This window comes from Myotis myotis, unplaced genomic scaffold, assembly GCF_014108235.1.
Source record: "Myotis myotis isolate mMyoMyo1 unplaced genomic scaffold, mMyoMyo1.p scaffold_m19_p_1, whole genome shotgun sequence".
In the NCBI taxonomy this organism is placed as follows: domain Eukaryota; kingdom Metazoa; phylum Chordata; class Mammalia; order Chiroptera; family Vespertilionidae; genus Myotis; species Myotis myotis.
The window spans coordinates 55,076,958-55,098,248 of record NW_023416313.1 but is presented as its reverse complement, the minus strand read 5'-3'; positions in this window follow the sequence as shown (position 1 = coordinate 55,098,248).

Sequence of the window (21,291 nt, the reverse complement as noted above, 5' to 3'; positions counted from 1 at the left end):
GATCCAGACCAGAACTTGGCTGAAGATCCTGGCTAGAGATCCTGGATAGGCTGCTGATCAACTGAACACTGTCTCCATGTCCTTCCTTCTTCGCCAACTCCGTCTACACCTTTGGGGACCCCTGGACCCGCTGGGGTTGGACCCCGGCATCTGGCGCCCGAACAGGGACCCCTAGGTAAGCGCCCCGCACTCGGGACGGATCGGACTCCACCATAGGAAGAGGGTGGATAGTCTTCGCCGACTCCGTCCACACCTTTGGGAACCCCTGGAACAGGATTCCCTTAGGTAAGCCCTCCCCATTGAGAACCCCCACACTCGGGACGGATAGGACTCCACCAGGGTGCTACAGACCCCCCTATAGAGGATAAGTAGGGTAAGAAGGTGGATAGTACAGAACTTAGATTGAGAAGATGTGCCATAGTGAGTCCAAAGAAAGAAGACTCTGTATTGATCTTTAGATTAAGAAGATGTGCCATACTGAGTATAAAGAAATAAGACTCTGTATTGATCTTTTAACACATATGCTTGCTAGCAGAGGAATTAAGGTTACTCCCAGTCAGACAGAACGTTTTATACAAGAAGTATGTCCATGCTTTTCTGAGGAAGGAAAGGTAAATGTAAAGGCATGGGAGGAGGTAGGCCCAAGGAGCCTTATCCTTAACCCCACTGCAGCCTTTCCACCCCAGGAAAGTGCAGGATTGGCAAGCTCTCCCTGGGGTGATAGATCAGGACTCAGGTAATAGCGGAAAGCGCCAATCCTACTCTTAAAATGGATACAAGAGAGCATTTGGGGTTTTTCTTTTTAATGCCTGCTTTTAAAAAATAAAAAAGGGGGAATTTGCCGGGAGCCGGTCCATGCTTGCTGTTTCAAGGGACCTGGCATATATGGCATACTGTTCTTAATATGTTTGCTCACCTTCTTGGCACTATGTGTTTTAACCAAGGTCTCTGAGAAAGGTTGTTTCCCCAGGTAGGGATTTTCCCCTGAAGCTAGGGAGGGAATAAAACCTCTTAACTGAGTGCCAGGCGGGTAATTAATCACTTTAACTATGAACAATCATGCTTAAGCTACATAATCTTTACTCCCTGGAATGGAGATAAGAAATGCCCTAACCTTTGAAATAGGGATTGATAGGATTGGAATCAACTGGTATAAATACAGATGTAAGAAGACAGAACGAGGAGAGACAGAACCTAGGCACAGAACCTACACAGAACGTTCTCTAGAGACAGAAGCACTTCGCTGGGGAGAACATGGCAAAAGTTCCTGGACAGAAACTGGCCTCAGAACCTAGAGACAGAACCTAGCAAGAGAACATGGACACAGAACCTAGCTGGAGATCTGAAGCAGAACTTCGCTGGAGATCCAGACCAGAACTTGGCTGGAGATCCTGGCTGGAGATCCTGGCTAGGCTGCTGATCAACTGAACACTGTCTCCGTGTCCTTCCTTCTTCGTCGACTCCGTCTACACCTTTGGGGACCCCTGGACCTGCTGGGGTTGGACCCCGGCAAGTGGCGGCGCCCCAACCCCCTGATCGGCCCTGCTCTGTGGGTGATAGAGGGTGGTGCCCCAACCCCCTGATCTGCCCTGCTCTGTTTGTGACAGGGGGCGGTGCCCCAACTACCCTATCGGCCCTACTCTGTGAGTGACAGGGGGGAGCTCCTCAACCCCCTGATGGGCCCTGCTCTGTGCGTGACGGGGGGCAGTGCCCCAACCCCCTGATTGGCCCTGCTCTATGCGTGATGGGGGTGGCGCCACAACCTCCCCATCGACCCTGCCTTGAGTGTCACAGGGGGCGGTGCCCAACCCCCCAATCGGCCCTACCCTGAGCGTGACTGAGGGTGGCATCGCAACCTCCCAATCCGCCCTGCTCTGTGCATGACAGGGGGCGGTGCCCCAACTCCCCAATCGGCCCTGCTCTGAGCCCGACCAGGGGCTGCATCTAGGGATTGGGCCTGCCCTCTGCCACCCGGGAGCAGGCCTAAGCCAGCAGGTCATTATCTCCCGAGGGGTCCCAGACTGCGAGAGGTCACAGGCCGGGCTGAGGGACCCCCCTCCCCCCGAGTGCACAAATTTTCGTGCACCGGGCCTCTAGTTCTATATAATAAAAGGTTAACATTCAAATTGACCCTAACAGAGAGAACCAAGATGGCGGCATAGGTTAACGCCAGAGTTTGCTGCTTTGAACAACTACTTCAAAAGTGAAACCAAAAAACGGAAGGGACATCACCCAGAACCACAGGAACGCTGGCTGAGTGGAAGTCCTACAACTAGGAGGAAAGAGAAACGCATACGGACACTCAGAGGAGGCGCAGTGCTGAAGTCAAATTCTGAGGTGCGGAGTGCGCGGAGCGGGCTGGCGGCGGAGGGCGCGGTTGGCGTTTTCAATCGGGAGGGAGTCGCAGACTCTGAGCTCCAGATCCGGGCGAGTCTTTAGGGACCCAGACTCAAACGGGAGAAGCGGGACTGTCTGGCTTCGGTCAGAGCGAGTGCAGCTTTCTCTCTGAGCTTTGCAGCGGGTGCTGGGACTCAGAGAGGCAGAGCCCCTGGAGACAGGACTGAGAGCCGCCATAACTGCTCTCTCCGGCCCACCCTGTTGATCCTGTTCTACCCGCCCCGCCCAAGCCCTGCACACAGGCATTTGCCGGATAGCCTCAGGCAAAGGCTAGATTAGCACCTCCCTAGAGGACAGAAGTTTTCTCACTACTGACACAGCTGATTCTCATAGCCACTTGGCCTAGAGGTCAAACCCTCCCTGGAATTAGCTACAACAATCAAGATTTAACTATAAGACTGCAAACAAAGACCACTAGGAGGTGCACCAAGGAAGCATAACAAAATGCGGAGACAAAGAAACAGGACAAAATTGTCAATGGAAGATATAGAGTTCAGAACCACACTTTTAAGGTCTCTTAAGAACTGTCTAGAAGCCGCCGATAAATGTAGTGAGATCCTCAAGAAATCTAATGAGACCCTCGATCTTATATTGGGGAACCAACTAGAAATTAAGCATACACGGACTGAAATAACGAATATTATACAGACTCCCGACAGCAGACCAGAGGAGCGCAAGAATCAAGTCAATGATTTGAAATGCGAGGAAGCAAAAAACACCCAACCGGAAAAGCAAAATGAAAAAAGAATCCAAAAATGCGAGGATAGTGTAAGGAGCCTCTGGGACAGCTTCAAGCGTACCAACATCAGAATTATAGGGGTGCCAGAAGATGAGAGAGACCAAGATATTGAAAACCTATTTGAAGAAATAATGACAGAAAACTTCCCCCACCTGGTGAAAGAAATGGACTTACAGGTCCAAGAAGCGCGGAGAACCCCAAACAAAAGGAATCCAAAGAGGACCACACCAAGACACATCATAATTAAAATGCCAAGAGCAAAAGATAAAGAGAGAATCTTAAAAACAGCAAGAGAAAGAAACTCAGTTACCTACAAGGGAATACCCATACGACTGTCAGCTGATTTCTCAACAGAAACTTTGCAGGCCAGAAGGGAGTGGCAAGAAATATTCAAAGTGATGAATACCAAGAACCTACAACCAAGATTACTTTATCCAGCAAAGCTATCATTCAGAATTGAAGGTCAGATAAAGAGCTTCACAGATAAGGAAAAGCTAAAGGAGTTCATCACCACCAAACCAGGATTATATGAAATGCTGAAAGGTATCCTTTAAGAAGAGGAAGAGGAAGAAAAAGGTAAAGATACAAATTATGAACAACAAATATGCGTCTATCAACAAGTGAATCTAAGAATCAAGTGAATAAATAATCTGATGAACAGAATGAACTGTTGATTATAATAGAATCAGGGACATAGAAAGGGAATGGACTGACTATTCCTGGGGGGGAAAGGGGTGTGGGAGATGCGGGAAGAGACTGGACAAAAATCGTGCACCTATGGATGAGGACAGTGGGTGGGGAGTGAGGGCGGAGGGTGGGGCGGGAACTGGGAGGAGGGGAGTTATGGGGGGAAAAAAAGAGCAACAAATGTAATAATCTGAACAATGAAGATTTAATTAAAAAAAAAAAAAAATTGACCCTAACAGTGGCACAACGGGGAATGACCAGTCGCTATGATGCACCCTGACCACCAGGGGGCAGACACTCAATGCAGGAGCTGCCCCCTGCTGGTTAGTGCACTCCCACTGGGGGAGCTCTGCTCAGCCACAAGCCGGGCTGATGGCTGTGTGCGCAGTGGTGGTGGTGGGAGCCTCTCCTACCTCCTCTGCACTCAGGCTTCCCCACGGGCTCCTGGACTGCCAGAGGGATGTCTGACTGCCAGCTTAGGCCCGATCCCCTAGGGAGCATGCCTAAGCCAGCAGGTGGACATCCCCCGAGGGGTCCCAGACTGCAAGAGGGCACAGGCCAGGCTGAGGGACTACCCCCCCACCCCCCCCCACCCCCGCACTGTGCATGAATTCTTGTGCACCTGGCCTTTAGTTTAGAGATAAGAAAGGCATTAGGGTAGGGTCCATGGAAAAGGTTTGCTTACATGACAGATGGAGCCAGCTCCAAACTGCTAGAATGTTTATCTTACAAGGACAGAAAGCAGCAGAACGTTACAAGAGAAGGAGGGAGTGCCAGGTCGGCTTTGAAACTTTGAAATTGATACGAGGCAGGAGAAAGGGGGAAATTGGCCAATTAAGAAAAAACATGGGGGCATAAAATGAGGAAGGGTTCCATTAGAAAGTAGCATGTATAGACAAAGAAGCTGCCAGCATTTACAAACCCTTAGACAGAAAGACGCACTGGGTTTCCCCATTGTGGGGACCCTGCCCCAGGGGGGAGTCTGTTTACACTTGCAATAAATTTCCACGCTTTTGCGTAAAATCTTTGGTCCACGGATTTTATTCTTCAAACTTTGTAGGACAAGAACCTGGGGTATCAAAATCAGACACAAGGTGGAGGCCTGCTTGCTGCCTCCATTTGTCTGTTTCTGTGAATGTGAAGACCAGGAAGATGGGATGTGGAAGAGACAGGCCCAACCTTTTGTGCCTTCTGACCTGAGCCTGGACACAGGTGGAAATGGCTTGCTCAACCTCACCAGCTGGTGTCCCTTGCCTGGGGTAACCATGATTCCCCGGCACGCACACGGAGCGGGTTACAAAGAGAAGCAGCATCTGTCGCCAGCCACAGAGGCGTAAGCACATGAGCATGTTGGTTTGATTTCCCAGATACTACGACAGGAACCCAAAACCACTTTGCTCCTCTCCACTCCCTACACCTCCCCTGAATTCTCCAGTCCCAGGTACACTCTTCAAAACCACACCAGAGAAGTTGATTTGAAGTATCTTGATTAGCACTGGAGTGAAAATTAAGCCACTCAGGCAAAGGGTACATGAGACCTCTGTTTTATTTCTTACAACAGCACATAAATCTACAATGATCTCATAAAGAAAGTGTAATTGAAAAAAATCAGGCTATTCAGAATGTACTGTGACTGGAAGAAAGAAATAACCCCTACTCCTCCACACAAAAGCCCCACCCTGAAAATCAACTTTCGGGTTTGACCAACTTCCTCAGTCAAGCTCTACCTACATATAAGATACCCTTTGGTGCCTACTGGAAGGTCAAGAAACAGAAAATGACACTTGTTTCTGCTTTCTCCTTCCCCGTACCAAAATGACAAGTTCCTTAAAAGCAACTGTAAAAGTATATATATATATATGGCAGTATAAATAAAAACTGCTGAGAACTGTTTGCTCCAGAGAGGGGAGCAGGGCCGCACCCCAGACAGAGAGGAAGATACACCCTTCACCACAGACCCTATTGGACTTTGGGATTTTATGTTGTGTATACATATTACCTAATCCAAATATATCACTCCCCAGATCTCACACATCCTTTGACGATCCAGCACAAGCATCACCTTGTCTATGAGCATTTCCCAGTCAGAATTCATCCTCTCCTGTGTGTTCCACAGACCAATGGTTCTCAGTTGAAAAACCTGAGAGCTTGTTTTAAAAATGCCCATGCTCAGGCCCTGGCCGGTGTTCTCAGTGGTTAGTGTCAGCCTTCGCACCGAAGAGTCCCAGGTCTGATTCCCGGTCAAGGCCACCCCATCTATACGTCTCCCTCACATAGATGATTCTCTTTCTCTCCCTGTCCCTCCCTCCCTTCCACTCTCTCTCTCTCTGAAAAGTAATGGAAAAAATATCCTCGGATGAGGATTAACAACAACAACAAAAACCCAAGCTCAGTGTCTCCCCCATCCCCAAACTAACGGATTGAGAATCTCAGAGGGAAGGGGGTCAGGGTGGGTTTTTTAAAAAAAACTCCTCAGGTAATGTTCAATTGTACTCAGGATCCAGAACTTCTGCCCTGACACTTTACGGAGTCAAGATTCAAGCACTCACCCTAAAAGTAAACACTGAATAATTGATTAAAAAAAATTTTTTTTAAATACTTTCACTTCTTTTATCTCATTTTGTCTTCAGAACAATTCTGTGAGCTGGGCAGCAATGCCCAGGAGTGGAAAGGGAGTATAAGTGTTAGCTTGAGCTTTTCAGTTCTGTATTTCGTTGTGTCTGACCATCTCCCCTGAGAAGAAAAGCAGATTTCACACCTCCCATCCATATCTCAGCACCACCCTTTTCACACACAGGTGGTGTTCAACTGCAATTCATCAGCAAAGTGAAAAACGAGTAGTCCAGCAGGGAGTGTCCCAGTCCTCCAGAGCTCCTGGCGGCTCACCTTCCTGAAAGCGTCTTCAGATCATGAGGAGGAGTTTATCTCCCTGTAGCTCTACCTGCCTATTTATTTCTATCAAAATCATCTCAGGTGCATGTTCACAATGCAGATTCCTGGGCCCTGGATTTACAGAACCAGGATTTCTGGAAATGACATTCAGGGATACCTATTTTTGTCTTTTTGAATGTATATGTGGTTATAAAATATACATAATATGAAGGTCACCATCTTAACCATTTTTTAAAAATATATTTTTATTGATTTCAGAGAGGAAGAGAGAGAAACATCAAGTATGAGAGAGAATCATTGATTGGCTGCCCCCTGCATGCCCCATTCTGGGGATTGAGCCCGCAACCTGGGCATGTGCCCTGACCGGGAATCAAACTGTGACATCCTGGTTCATAGGTTGATGCTCAACCACTGAGCCATGCTGGCTGGGCATCTTAACCATTTTTAAGTGCACAGTTGAGTGTCATTAAGTACATACACATTGTTCTGCACCCATTGTTAACATCCATCTTCAGAACTTTTTCATCTTCTCAAACTAAAACTCTGTACCCATTAAGCAATAACTCCCCATTACCCTCTCCCCAAGTCCCTGACAACCTGCATTTTACTTTCTTGTCTCTGGATTTGACCACATTAGATACCTTACATATATGGAATTATGCAGTATTTGTCATTTTGTAACTGGCTTATGTCACTTAGCGTGTCTTCAAGGTTCATCCACACTGTACCATATAGCAGAATTTCCTTTTTCAGGCTGAATAATATTTCATTTTATGTATATGCCACATTTTGCTTATTCCAGTGGTTCTCAACCTTCCTAATGCCGCGACCCTTTAATACAGTTCCTCATGTTGTGACCCAACCATAAAATTATTTTCGTTGCTACTTCATAACTGTAATTTTGCTACTGTTATGAATCGTAATGTAAATATCTGATATGCAGGATATATTTTCATTGTTACAAATTGAACATAATTAAAGCATAGTGATTAATCACAAAAACAACATGTAATTATATATGTGTTTTCCGATGGTCTTAGGCGACCCCTGTGAAAGCGTCATTTGACCCCTGTGAAAGCGACCCACAGGTTGAGAACCGCTGGCTTATGCATTCATCCATTGAAGAACATCTAGATTGCTTCCACTTTCTGACTATTGTCAATAATCTACAATAAACATGGACGTGCAAATAGCTTTTTGAAATCCTGATTTCAATTTTTAAAAATATGTATATCAAAAAGTAGGATTACTGGATCATTGGTAATTCTATCTTTATTTTTTTGAGGAACTTCCATACTGTTTTTCATGGCGACTGAACCATTCATCTTACATTCACACCAACAATAAGCAAGGTTCTGATTTCTCCACATCCTTGTGTCAGCACTTGTAATTTTCTTTCTTTCTTTCTTTCTTTCTTTCTTTCTTTCTTTCTTTCTTTCTTTCTTTCTTTCTTTCTTTCTCTCTTTCTTTCTTTCTCCCTTCCTTCCTTTCATTTTTATAGTAGCCATCCTGGTAGATGTGAGGTGATATCTCATTTGGCTTATATTTACATTTCCCTGATGATTAGTGATGTTGAGCATCTTTTCATATGCTTGTTGACTATTTTTATCTTTGGAGAAATGTCTATTCAAGTTCTTTGCCCATTCTTAATCAGGTTGTTTGTTTTTTGTTATTGAGTTGTAGGAGTTCTTTATATACTCTAGATATTAACTCCTTATCAGATTATTATCTGCAAATATTTTCTCCCAATTCCATCTGTTTCCTTTTTATTCTGTTGATTGTTCCATTTGCTGCACAGAAGTTTTAAAGTTTGATATATTCACAACTGTCTATTTTTACTTTTGTTGCCTATGCTTTTGGCATTAAAACAAGAAATCATTACCAAATACAATGTCATAATGTTTGACACTATGTTTTCTTCTAAAAGTTTTATAGTTTCAGGTCTTGCTTTAGGTCTTTAATCCATTTTGAATTTTTTGTATATGGTATAAGGTAAGGGTCTAACTTCATTTTTTTGCTTGTGAATATCCAGTTTTCTCAACATCACTTATTGAAGAGACTAACTTTTTCCCATTGTGGTGTCTTGGAACCCATATTGAAAATAATTTGACCATATATGTGAGAGTTTATTTTTGTGTTGGTACCCTGTTATATTGGTCTATATATCTGTCTATATACTAGTACCATGTTGTTTTGATTACTATAGCTTTCTAATATGTTATTAAATCAGAAAGTGTAAGGCCTACACCCTTGTTTTTCTTTCTCAAGATTGTTTTGGCTATTCGGGGTGCTTTGAGATTTCATATGAATTTTGGGATGGATTTTATATTTCTAAAAAACATGCCACTGGCATTTTGATAGTTTCTTGAGATGTAGTTAGTTGGTTGATTTGAGATCTTTCTTCTTTTTTAATATAGGTAGTTTCCAATATAAAACTTCTTTCTGAGATGTTTTGTTGCATCCCATAAGTTTTGGTATGTTTGTATTTTGTTTTCCTTTGTCTCAAGATATTTTCTAATTTCCCTTGTGATTTACTCTTTGACCCATTGATTCAAGAGCTACCTTTCTAGGTATTTTTATTTGGGGGGGGGGGGGGGGGGGGTTCTATCTAACTGAAGCTAAAGACCAGATGCAAAGCATGCACGGCTCACATGCACAGCACAGACTTTGAAGGCCCGAATATGAGATGCCCACAGTCTGGAGATGGATCATCAAAACATCAGCTGTGGGGACTAAGGGGCTTGTTGAGTGTCGTGATCACTATCTCTTTTGAGGCTGAGTGGGTATTTGTGGTTCTGTCCAGACAGAGCTTTGGTTTGTGGTGCAGTGACTATCCCCAGAGCACAGCACAGCTGTATCTTGTTCTCATGCTCAGAGAGAACAAGCCACAGGCAGAGAGACAGTGTGGAGAGAGGCCCACCAGACAACTCACAGGCTTCAAGGTTTCTAATGCTGATGGTAAATTGTCCATCTGGTCTCCATATCACTTCCTTTACCGACTTCTTCCTTAGAAACCACTCCTTTCTCCTCTCTGCTCTCTTTCTTCATTAAAGGGAAAAGAGGAAGAGTGAATAACATACCATGTGCTTTATATGCATTATCCCATCGAAGCCTCACTAAGTATTATTGTCCTCATTTTATAGTTGCGAGAACTGAGGCTCACAATGGTTAAGTAACTTGCTCAATAACAGTTGAATAAGTAGACAGTAAAAGGAAGAGATTAGACCTCAAAATAAGTCTTTCTGGATCTAATACCCAGACTCTTCCCATTATAACTGCCTCTCCCATTTATTCAACAAACACTATGTGCTCACATTATGGTAGGGGCTCAGCAAAAACAGCAACAACAACAAAGATATGGCTCCTGTCACCCAAGGAAACCACTGCTAGTAGAGGAGATAGTTACCAAACTTGTAAATACAACAGATTTTTTTTAAAGTGCTACAGAGATGTCAGTACTATGGGAACACAGAGAAGCATGAATTCTAGGTTTAAGTAGAAAGACATCTCACATTTAAGGCAAAAAAAAAAAAAAAAGGAAGGACGTTTGGAAGTTGTGTGTGTGTAAGTGTGTGTGTGTGTGTGTGTGTGTGATTGATTTTAGAGAGAGAGGCAGGGAGAGAGAGAGACAGAGATGTGAGAGAGAAACATCAACAGGTTGCCTTCCATACATGCCCTAACCAGGGATCAAACCAGCAACCTGGGTATGTGCCTTGCTCAGGGAATCAAACCTGTGACCTTTCAGTGTACAGGATGATGCTCCAGCCAACTGAGCCACACAGGCTAGGCTTGGGAGATTTTTAAATAAAATTCCAGATGGTAAATATTTTAGGCTCTACAGGCCAGGCAATCTCTGTTCAGCTACTAAACTCTGCTACTGTAGCACAAAAGCAGATGCAGAAAACGTAAACAAATAGGCATGGCTGTGACCTAATAAAACTTAATTTATAAAAACAAGAAGGCAGCCAGAGTTTATAGACCTCTCCAAAATTAAAGGAAGTAATTAAACCATGGATGTGATCAAATTTTTGTTATAAAAAGACTACTCGGGGCAATGTAGAGTTTATGTTCTCATACCCTTTTCCTTGGAGTAGCTGAAAGAAAAATGCACCATGGTGGGCCAATGGACCTTGGATTTTTTTTAAGATGAGAATAATGAGTCCAGGGATTTTCACATAACTCTCTCACTCTCTGTTCCTGTCCCTCAGTCCACTCACCCTCCCAATTCCACTTCCTTCTATATATCCTATCTGTCCCCATTTTGAGTATAGAGTTGCCAGATTTAGCAAATAAAAATCCATGATGCTCAGTTAAATTGAAATGTCAGATAAACAATAAATTTTCAGTATAAGTATATCTCATGCAATATTTGAGACATACTTGTACTAAAAATGCATTCATTGTTTACCTTGAATTCAAATTTAACTAGGCATTCTATATTTTATCTGTCAATGCTACCAATGGGCCCTTTCAGTCTAAGTTTCTCAGATTCCTAAGGTAACACGAGAGGACAGAGATCAGCTCAGCCACAGTGGTTGAGCATCGACCTATGAACCAAGAGATCACGGTTCGATTCCTGGTCAGGGCATGTGCCCGGGTTGCGAGCTCGATCCCAGATCAAGCAGGAGGCAGCTGATCAATGTTTCTCTCTCATCATTGATGTTTCTCTCTCTCTCTCTCTCTCTCTCTCTCTCTCTCTCTCTCTCTCTCTCTCTCCCCCCCCCTTCCTCTCTGAAATCAATAAGGATATTTAAAAAAAAAAAAAAAAAAGGACAGAGATTGGGGAAGCCTGATGTGTAGATTGGGTTGTGGCTGATGGGCATGTGGGCAGCAGCTAGGAATAGGAGAGACAGTAAAGTGAGGCCTAGTAAAGTGAGTATTGAGGTAGATTCCAGTAAAGCCAGAGGTTGAGGGAAAAGGGATGCTGGTGAGAGGTTGCTGAGACATGGGCTGGGTCAGGAAGTGAAGTAAGAGTAGGTAGGTGTGGTGGCTTTTATAATCTCTTCCACTCAAATAGAGCTTTACCACTTTACAAAAGTTGTTTTCATTGACTCTCACAGGAACCCTTCAAGAGAGCATGAGTATTAGAAGTCAAAGGTCTCACTTAAAAATGGGAAAACCTAAGACTCACCTAGGTCAGGCAAGTTCCTTTACTTAACCCAAGTTAATGGCCCTTCTGAGACTCAAATAAGGCCTTTTGACTGACCTCCGCTCCTTTACCTTCTGAAAATGTGTTCTATGATCAAAGACATTAATGATAATAGTAAGAAGAAGCAACAGCAACTAACATTTATTGAGGACTCAACTTGTGTCAGACCTTGTTCTAAGTGCTTTGTATATTTAACCCACTTATTTCTTTCTCCTCCTCCTCCTCCTCCTCCTCCTCCTCCTCCTTCTTCTTCTTCTTCTGTTTGTTTTATTTTTTTAATCCTCACCCGAGGATATTTTCCCATTGATATTTTAGAGAGAGAGGAAGAGAGAGAAAAAGACAAAGAGAAACATCAATGTGAGAGAAACACATCAATTGGTTGCCTCCTGCATGCACCCTGATAGGGCCTGGCAGGGGAGGAGCCTGTAACCAAGGTATGTGCCCTTGACCAGAATGGAACCCGGGACCCTTTGGTTCTCAGGCCGACACTCTATCCACTGAGCCAAGCCAGCCAGGGCCAACTCACTTATTTCTCACAGTATTCTTTAGAGGCAGGTATTGTTATGATCCCTACTTAACTAGCACAGAGAAATCGAGCAACTAGCTCAAGATAAGAATGAGAATCCAGATCTAGTCATTTCAGTTCAAGAACCCACGTACCTGATAGAGACTTGCTCCTTCACCAAACTTCGTCAGGGTCCTCTGAGTCCTCTTCCCAACTCGGCCTTAGCCTTGGTTCCTCTCGTCCTTGCTGAGTCCAATTGTAATAAGAATCTTGATAGGTCAATTTAGAGAGAATCCCCTACCCTTGATGAATATCAAATTTCTCATCCCCAACCCTTGGTATCTCATCATCTTGTCCTATCTAAATTAAGATTCCCATTAAATTGGTTTAGCAAGAATCCTCCTACACTTAACTTCTTCTCTTAGCATGTTTCCATCCACTGACCTCCTCAGTGTGCTCACTGGCGGTAAATCTCCAGATGTCTTTGCTGTATTCAAAGTTGAGTCCCATCTCTCATCCCTATTGTAATAGTCTTAACACCTTTGCAATGGTCCTGAATTAAGTCCTCCTTACCATTTAACAAGCGTCAGAATAAACTTTTCTTTACCACACCTAGCCACTGGAATATGCTGCTTCTTCAGGTCAGAGAGTGGAAGGTGTGCGGAATTAGAGGTGTGGGGAAGGACAGCAGAGTTAGCACGAAATGAGATAAGCTGGGTGACAGACCATCTCATTCTTCCCAGACTCCTCTGCCTTTTCATGCCTTAGCACAAGCTGTCACTGAAATGACCTTACTGCTATTCCCCATGCCTCCTAATCCCAAACTCCAATGTACCCTTCACCATCTATTCAGACATCACCAGGCAGGGGTGACCTCCACTTTCCTAGGTAGTGTTTAGAACTCCTTTCTCTGAGTTGCAGACCTCTCAAGGCCTGTATTAGAGGACTGCATTGCCATCACTTACACATCTGTCTCCCTTAATAGACTGTGTAGGCTTCCACATGAGGGTCATACCACCTTCAACCCTAAATTTAAGACTTTTGAAACACTGCCTAATTCTCAGTGCCTTCCACAACAGAAGCTTACTGTGAATTTCAAGGGACAGTTCTTGGTCTGCAGGAGGGCTTCCATGTTGTCATTTAAAACCCCAAGACTCCTGTCCAAGCTGTGTGTCTCAGCTGGTTAGAGCATCATCCAGTACACCAAAAGGTTGCAGGTTCTATTCCAGTCAAGGCACATGCAAGAAGCAACATCCATCCATCTCTCTCTCTCTCTCTTTCTCTCTCTCTCTCTCAAAAGCACTAAAAACATATCCTCAAATGAAGATTAAAATATAAAAACAAAAAAAAACAAGCTCCTTTCATCTTGTGGCTCCACCTTCCCTTGAGATTCTCTGCATTCAACTGGAAGGGAACAAGGTCCTTCAGTTTTTGCACATGCCAGACTCAACACGCTGGATAGATCACTGTGCTGGTCCTTTGGTTATAGAGATGCATCAGGACTTCATTTTTGTCACTCTCCTGCAAATTATTGTCTAAGTCTAAGACCACAAATTCATGTTTGCTGGTTGGAAGTAGCAGTTTGGCTGTGGTCAATTTCCTTTTTTCCAGGCCACTCAGTGAGACTACATTTCCCAGTCTCCCCTTGCAGCGAGGTTGAGGCCATGTGAGTGAGTTGTGGCCAGTGAAATGTGAGCAGAACTGAAGAGTGCTACTTCCAACCAGGTTCATAAAAAGCTTCCATGTGCAATCCTTCATCCCCTTTCCTCATCTTCCAGTTGAATGCAGAGACCTTCAAGGGAGCTCTTCTGTTAACTTTTGCAATGGTGTCTTGTTAGCACTTTCCTGTCAACTTTTTCTGATTGTGTCAATCGGGGGAAGAGACCAATGTAAAAGTCGGTTTTTCAAGAGTTGCATCAAGTCCAACAGCACTTTTCCCCACAAAGACATGTCCTTCTCTTGCTTAAAGTAGCACTAACCGAACAGGAGATGGGTCTGGTGTGACTACTCTACCCAGGGGCTAGTTCTAAATTTTACTCCAAATTGAGTGTATTTCTTTACAGAGTGTGTATTTCACAGGCTGTGAAACTACTGGCAGTGGTTTAGCTAGTCTGGGCGGGGATGGGACTTTCTACCCATTGAACCCATGGGTGTGATAACTGAATCATCCCACAAAATAAAACAAGCCTCAATGTCTTTGGCCACAGCTAACAGCAATAAAGGGCAGGGTCCGGAAGCTTTATTTTCACAAGGTAAATTCTTGTCTATGACACCATCACACCCATCCCCCGCGCCTTCACCCTCCCCCTGCTTCCAACCCAACTTCAGTCTAGGAGGGGTTCCTTGTGTTTTATTCTCCAAAAACAATCCCTTGCAATGCTTAGCATTTGTGGGTGTAATTGTCTCTTTCAGCTCCGGAAGGGACAGATCACCTTCATTACAGTATCCCAGATGCCTGGCTCAGTTAAGTGACCCATTGATATATGTATTGACGACTGGCTGACAGCCTTCTCCCTGGGATTAATTTAGCGGGGAGTCAAAAAGAACATCACCTTTAACTGAGCATCTGTCTGAGTTCCATGCTGACTCCACCTTTTCTAGCTTTGTGACTCTGGGAAAGTCACCCAGACTTTCTGAGCTTCTATTTCCTCATCTGCAAAGTAAGGATGACAATAATATTATCCTCCTCCTTCAGAGCATTTCCCAGGAGCAAATGCGACTGTGGACTTCTAAGTGCTTAGTGCACATTAGCCAGAGTCAGTTACGTGGTGAACATTTTTAACGTTGATGCAATAAAAAACATTTTATGGTGGAAAATAAGATGAGTAACTTAAAAATGGAGGATATGATCATCTGTATCTTTGCCATGTGTAGTCAGTTTATTTGAGGTAAAAAGGATATCCATAGCATAGAGGAACTTGTAGAAGTGGCAGCAAATAAACACATTTATTTTCTGCCTTACCTTGCCCAGACTATTTTTTTAAAATATATTTTTATTGATTTCAGAGAGGAAAGGAGAGGGAGAGAGAGATAGAAACATTAATGATGAGAGAGAATCACTGATCGTCTGCCTCCTGCACACCCCCCACCTGGGATAGAGCCTGCAACCCAGGCATGTGCCCTTGACCAGAATCGAAACTGGGACCTTTCAGTCCACAGGCCAACGCTCTATCCATTGAGCCAAACCAGCTAGGACCAGACTATTTTTTCAAAATATCTTTTTATTGATCTCAGAGAAGAAAGGATAGAAAGATAGAAACATCAATGATGAGAGAGAATCATTGATCAGCTGCCTCCTGCACACCCCACACTGGAGATTGAGCCCACAACTCGAGCATGTACCCTGACTGGAATCAAACCATGACCTCCTGGTTCATAGGTCTACTCTCAACCATTGAGCCACGCTGGTCAGGGCTTGTCCAGACTATTTGACTGCAAGTTCCTTGAGATCCTGGATCCTGGATTATTCATCACTGAGTGCCAAACCCTAGGTCAGGGTTGGGCCTGGGCATATTCAAAATATATTTACTGAATGAATGACTACCTGACCTCAATGATCATCACATTTCCTCCAGCTGTTGCACCCACTCCTTCCTTCTGGGAATTAAGTTGCTTTACCTGTATCCAAATTCTGTCCATCTTCCAGCACTTTCTTATGAATCCACCCCTGAATTTTGTTTCCTCCTGGCATGGGATCATATCTAATTCTCTGGATTAGCCAAATGACACCCTAATTTCCAAGAGTACCTACAGGTTCTGACTCTTCAGGGATGTGTTAAGGACACTCACCCAGGCAGAACTTGTAGGAAACTGACCCAATAAAAGAAGTTACCATCGGGTGGTGGCCAGGGGCTGCAAGGAGGGGAAATGGGGAATTGTTTTTTAATGGGTATAAAGTTTTCATTTTGCAAGATGAAAATGTACTGGAGATTGGTTGCATAAAATGTGAATATATTAAACACTACTGTGCCCTTAAAAATGGGTAAAACAGCTTTTCCACGTGCTCTCCCATCCCCTCAGCGCTGCTCCCCCTGCGCCGGGCTGACTCAGAGCTCCTGCTCCTGTAAGCCAATGCCTCTATCATCTCCTTCCAGCCGCCATCAAGATCATCTACCGGGACCTCATCAGTCCTGATGAGACGTTCTCCCATATCTGCCAGATCTGGGTCATCAGAGATAAGCTGTGCCTGAAGGTGGAGGAGATGGTCAGTAGATTAGAGGGTAACACTGATGACAGTCATTGGTGGAAATTTCTCCACCGAAGGCCCCAAGGGCGAAGGTACTGAAAGCGCAGTCATCACTGGTGTTGATATTGTCATGAACCATCATTTGCAGGAAACCAGCTTCACAAAAGCCAACAGGAAGCACATCAAAGATGACACGAAATCAAACAAAGGGAAACGTGAAGAATGTGAAGAAGCCACGCCAGCCAGGGCTGCATGTTTCACTTTAGCTGCTGGATATTTCCACTTAGGCATCCCAATAATGTCACCTAAATAAAATAGCACTTCTGCCCTAGCCAGTTGCTCAGTGGTTAGAGCATCAGCCTGTGGACTGAAGGGTCTCAGGTTTGATTCCAGTCAAGGGTACTTACCTCAGTTGCAGACTTGATCCCCAACTCAGTAGGGGCATGTGCAGGAGGCAATCCATGTGCCTCTGTCACATCAACGTTTCTCTCTCTCTGTCTCTCCCCCTCCCTTCCACTCTCTCTAAAAATCAATGGCCAAAATATACTTGGGTGCGGATTAACAAAATGAAATAGCACTTCTGCAAACACTAGTTTTACTCTGAAAGTTTCCACATTAATCCTAATAATATTGTTCTGCCAAAATCTTGGATTACGGTGACTTTAGGTCTGAGATTATCTAGGCAGGCAAATCTTCTCATTGTTTTTCTTTTTCATAGTTTTCTTAACCTAATATTGGACATTTATTTTTCCCAATGAAGTGTATGATTATTTTGTTCAATTCCAAGGGAAAAAAAACACACCTTTTCATTCTGGTGGAAACTGCATGAAATCAATTTTAAGAGAATTGACTTTTTTGTGGTATAAGATTTCCCTTCCAAAAATATGGAAGGCCTTTGCTATTGAAATCTTCGTGTTTTAACAAGATAGCAAGAGATTTTCCCCTATACTTTATGTTATTTTTTGTTATAATTATTCCTAAATAATTTATAGTTTTTGTCACAATTGAACATGGAAAAATATGTTCTTGCTTTTATTTTTAGTTGGCTTTTATTAGAACAGGAAAAAAAGCTATGGGTTTCTGTATATTTACCTAACATCCATCCACCTTATCACATTCTCTTAAGATAATATTTGCTATTGGTGTTTGGTAGTCTTTTGCATAGTTAAATAATTTGCTTCTATACTTAGAATTTTTATTAGGAATGAATAATTGCTGAATTTTAGTGCCATTTGGTTTATCAATGTAATGGCTTATGTTAATGTTGAACCACTCTTACAGTTTTGAAATAAACCTTGCTTATTATTTTTAATTGTTTTGATATAATGAAGGTTTCTATAAGCTAATATTTTGTTTATAATTTTACTCTCTAAATCTTAAGTGAAATTAATTTACAATTATAATTGTAATTAAAAAGTATAAATCATCTGAACAATTTTTTCTTTTTTTGCATTAAAATTATATTGGCTTGAAAACATGAATTTAAAAGATTTTTCTATGGCTTGGGGTAGCTAAACCCGCATCTCTAACCAGCTCCCAGGTGATGCTGACGCTGCTAGTCTGTGGACACACTGTGAGTAGCAGGGGTTTAAATAACATTGGGAACATCAGACCTTCAGAGGTAAACTAAAATTCAGCTCTGATCCGTTTGGCCCTAGGGCAGTGGTCGGCAAACCGCGGCTCGCGAGCCACATGCGGCTCTTTGGCCCCTTGAGTGTGGCTCTTCCACAAAATATCACGTGCAGGCGCGCACGTACAGCTTGAAGTTGACTTCAAACTTTAAGTAAAGTTTATTAAGTTAATTTTAGGGAACGTTGTGGAGTGAAAGAAGATGTAGTGTTGAGGATTGAGAAAGGTATGTTGAGATGGTTTGGACATATAGAGAGGATGAACGAAAGGAGATAGACGAAACAAGTATACAAGACGAGTGTGGATGGGAGAGTTGGAAGGGGTCGACCTCAGAGAACATTCCTCAATCAGATTGAGGACATTTTTAGCAAAGGTCAGTTTAGGAGTACCCTAATTAAGTTAATAACAATGTACCTACCTATATAGTTTAAGCTTAAAAAATTTGGCTCTCAAAAGAAATTTGAATCGTTGTACTGTTGATATTTGGCTCTGTTGACTAATGAGTTTGCCAACCACTGCCCTAGGGTCTTTTCATTATTAACATCCCATCATCTTCATTGGTCTATTCATGTTTCCCATCTCTTCTTGGGTCTGTTTTAATAGTTTGTAATTTGCCAGAAAAGCATGCATGTCCTGTAGGTTTTCATATTCATTGCTGTAGGGTTGCCTATAGTGAGTCTCTTAAATCTTTTAATTTCTTGTGTGACTGGGGTTATGACTCTTTTCTCATTCCTAATCTATCTTTTCCCTCTTCAACCTTGCAAATCATTTATCTATTTTATATAGATATATAGTTTCTTAATCTTCTCAGTAAACTTTTGGAGTTATTTTTATAGGTTTTGATTCATTTATTCGTCTTACTATTTTTGTCCTTTCTGTTATTTTTTCTATGTTATTACTTTCAACTTTCACCTTTATTGATTTCAATTTCCTGATTTCTTTTTAAAAGTGTTTTGCAATGACTATTTAGTTCCTTTATTTTTTGGTTTTACTTTTAAAGTGTGAATGTGTTTTAGAGCTCTAAATGTCCCTCTTAGTACTGCTTTCGAATCCCATTGGTCTCAATAGAAAGCGGTTTCCTTTTCTTTGGTTTCTAGAGCGTTATAGTTCCCTTTTACTGCCTCTTTGATCCAAGATTAGAAATTGGTTTCTTAATTTGTAACTATTTATGGGGTTTAGGTCACCTTTAATCAGGATTTATAATTTTTTATTTTCATGAAAAAATATTTTCTTTATTTGTAGGTTATAAGAAGCCCTTATATGTATACCATATCAAGTTACTTCATTATGTTATTCAGTTCCACTGAATAATGTTTTGACTGGTATAACATTGTATTATTTTGTTGGTCTGAAAGATTTCCCCCCAGTTTTATTAACATACAGCAGTGTATCAATTTAAAGTGTACAGCACAATGAATGATTTTTTTTTAAAACTGGTAATACTGACTAATTGTGAGAAAGGTATTTTGACATCTATCATTATAATTCAATATATATAAATTGTTGTTGTTAATCCTCACCCAAGGATATTTTTCCATTGCTTTTTAGAGAGTGAAAGGGAGGGAAGAAGAGAAGAGAGAAACATCGATGTGAGAGAGACCATGTTGATTGTTTGCCTCCCGCATGTGCCTGACCAGGGCCGGGATCGAACCTGCAACCTGTGTATGTACCCTGACTGGGAATCAAACCTGAGACCTTTTGGTGTACAGGATGATACTCCAACCAACTAAGCCACACCGGCCAGGGCTAGGCTAGTAATTTAATCTGCCTCAGTTTTCCGACCTACCTTATGAAAATCACCAGTATAAAGAGTTAGAATAATAGTAAGCAAATATGGGCACTAACTACTGTTACTACTTTCTCTTGCCCCAGGATCTGGGAGGACAAGCCTGGAGCTGTTGGCAAACGCCACAGGGCAGGTGAAGACTGAGAAGGAACAACCTCAACATGAAGGAGAGCGAAGCCAAGAGGAGATACCTGGGCCCTGATCACAGGGCTGATCCCTGGAGCAAACGGGCCCTAAAGCTGGTTGCACCCAGGATTTTTCAGACATTAGGCAATAAAACCCTTTTTTGCTTAATATTGACTTGAGTCAGAAAGAGTCTTGAATGATATGCAATGTTAAGCAACGTCCCGGGCTAGAAATGTGGGAACCGTTTCAATTCTTCCCTCTCACTCACTGTCAACAGCCTCTGTGGCAAGCTGCGCATTCTGCTTCCTCAATTTCTTTTTACTTCTCTAACTCAGGGGAGAAAAAAGAAAACCAGCATCTGCTGCGTACTGGTCATATACTGGTCGACTGCGCTAGGACCCGTTCACTTCTTAATCTTGACAACAATCCTCTGAGGAACCTGAAGTGACTTCTCAGGCCACGGTCCCACAGTGAGCCAGGGGCAATTCCAACTCCAGAGTCCACACTGTGTTGATAAACACTTGCCAAGGGTGGTGATAGATGGTGACTAGACTCATTGGGGTGATCACTTGGTAATGTGTGTAAGTGTCTAATCCCGGTCCCGGACACCAGAAGCAAATGTGATATTGTAAGTCAACTGCAATTAAAAATAAATAAATAAAGGTTCACTCGATGAGGGGCAAAACCAAAAACAACACAACAAAAAACATTTGTGAAATGAATAACCTCAGGAAGGATTCCTACAGAACTTGTTCCAGGAGGCACCCCACTTGGTACAGGCTGGGGGATACTTGGTCCTTTTTGAAAAGGGCAATGACCCTAAAGCATTCTGGTCTGTGTCAAGAGTCACACCTACCTGTCCCGGCCACTTTTCTCTGGTCATCAACCACGAAAGCTCCCCCTTTCTCAGCCCCAAAGCTTGCTGAGCCTGTTTGCAAAGAGAGGAGTAACACTAGGTACGTTGTGGCCACGTCCTATCCTTTAATCATATAAAGACAAACAAATGACCTGGCGATTTCCTCAGCATGAATTCGCGCGCACATGGGCACGCATGCCTGGGCACATGATGCATCCGCCCATCTGTCCTCTCAAAAACGGAGTCCTCTCTGAACAGTCCTGTAAAAGTACTCCCACCGCCATTGCTGGGGCCCTCACATTGTACATGAGGAAGCGTACGGCTTGCTCTACAGGTGCC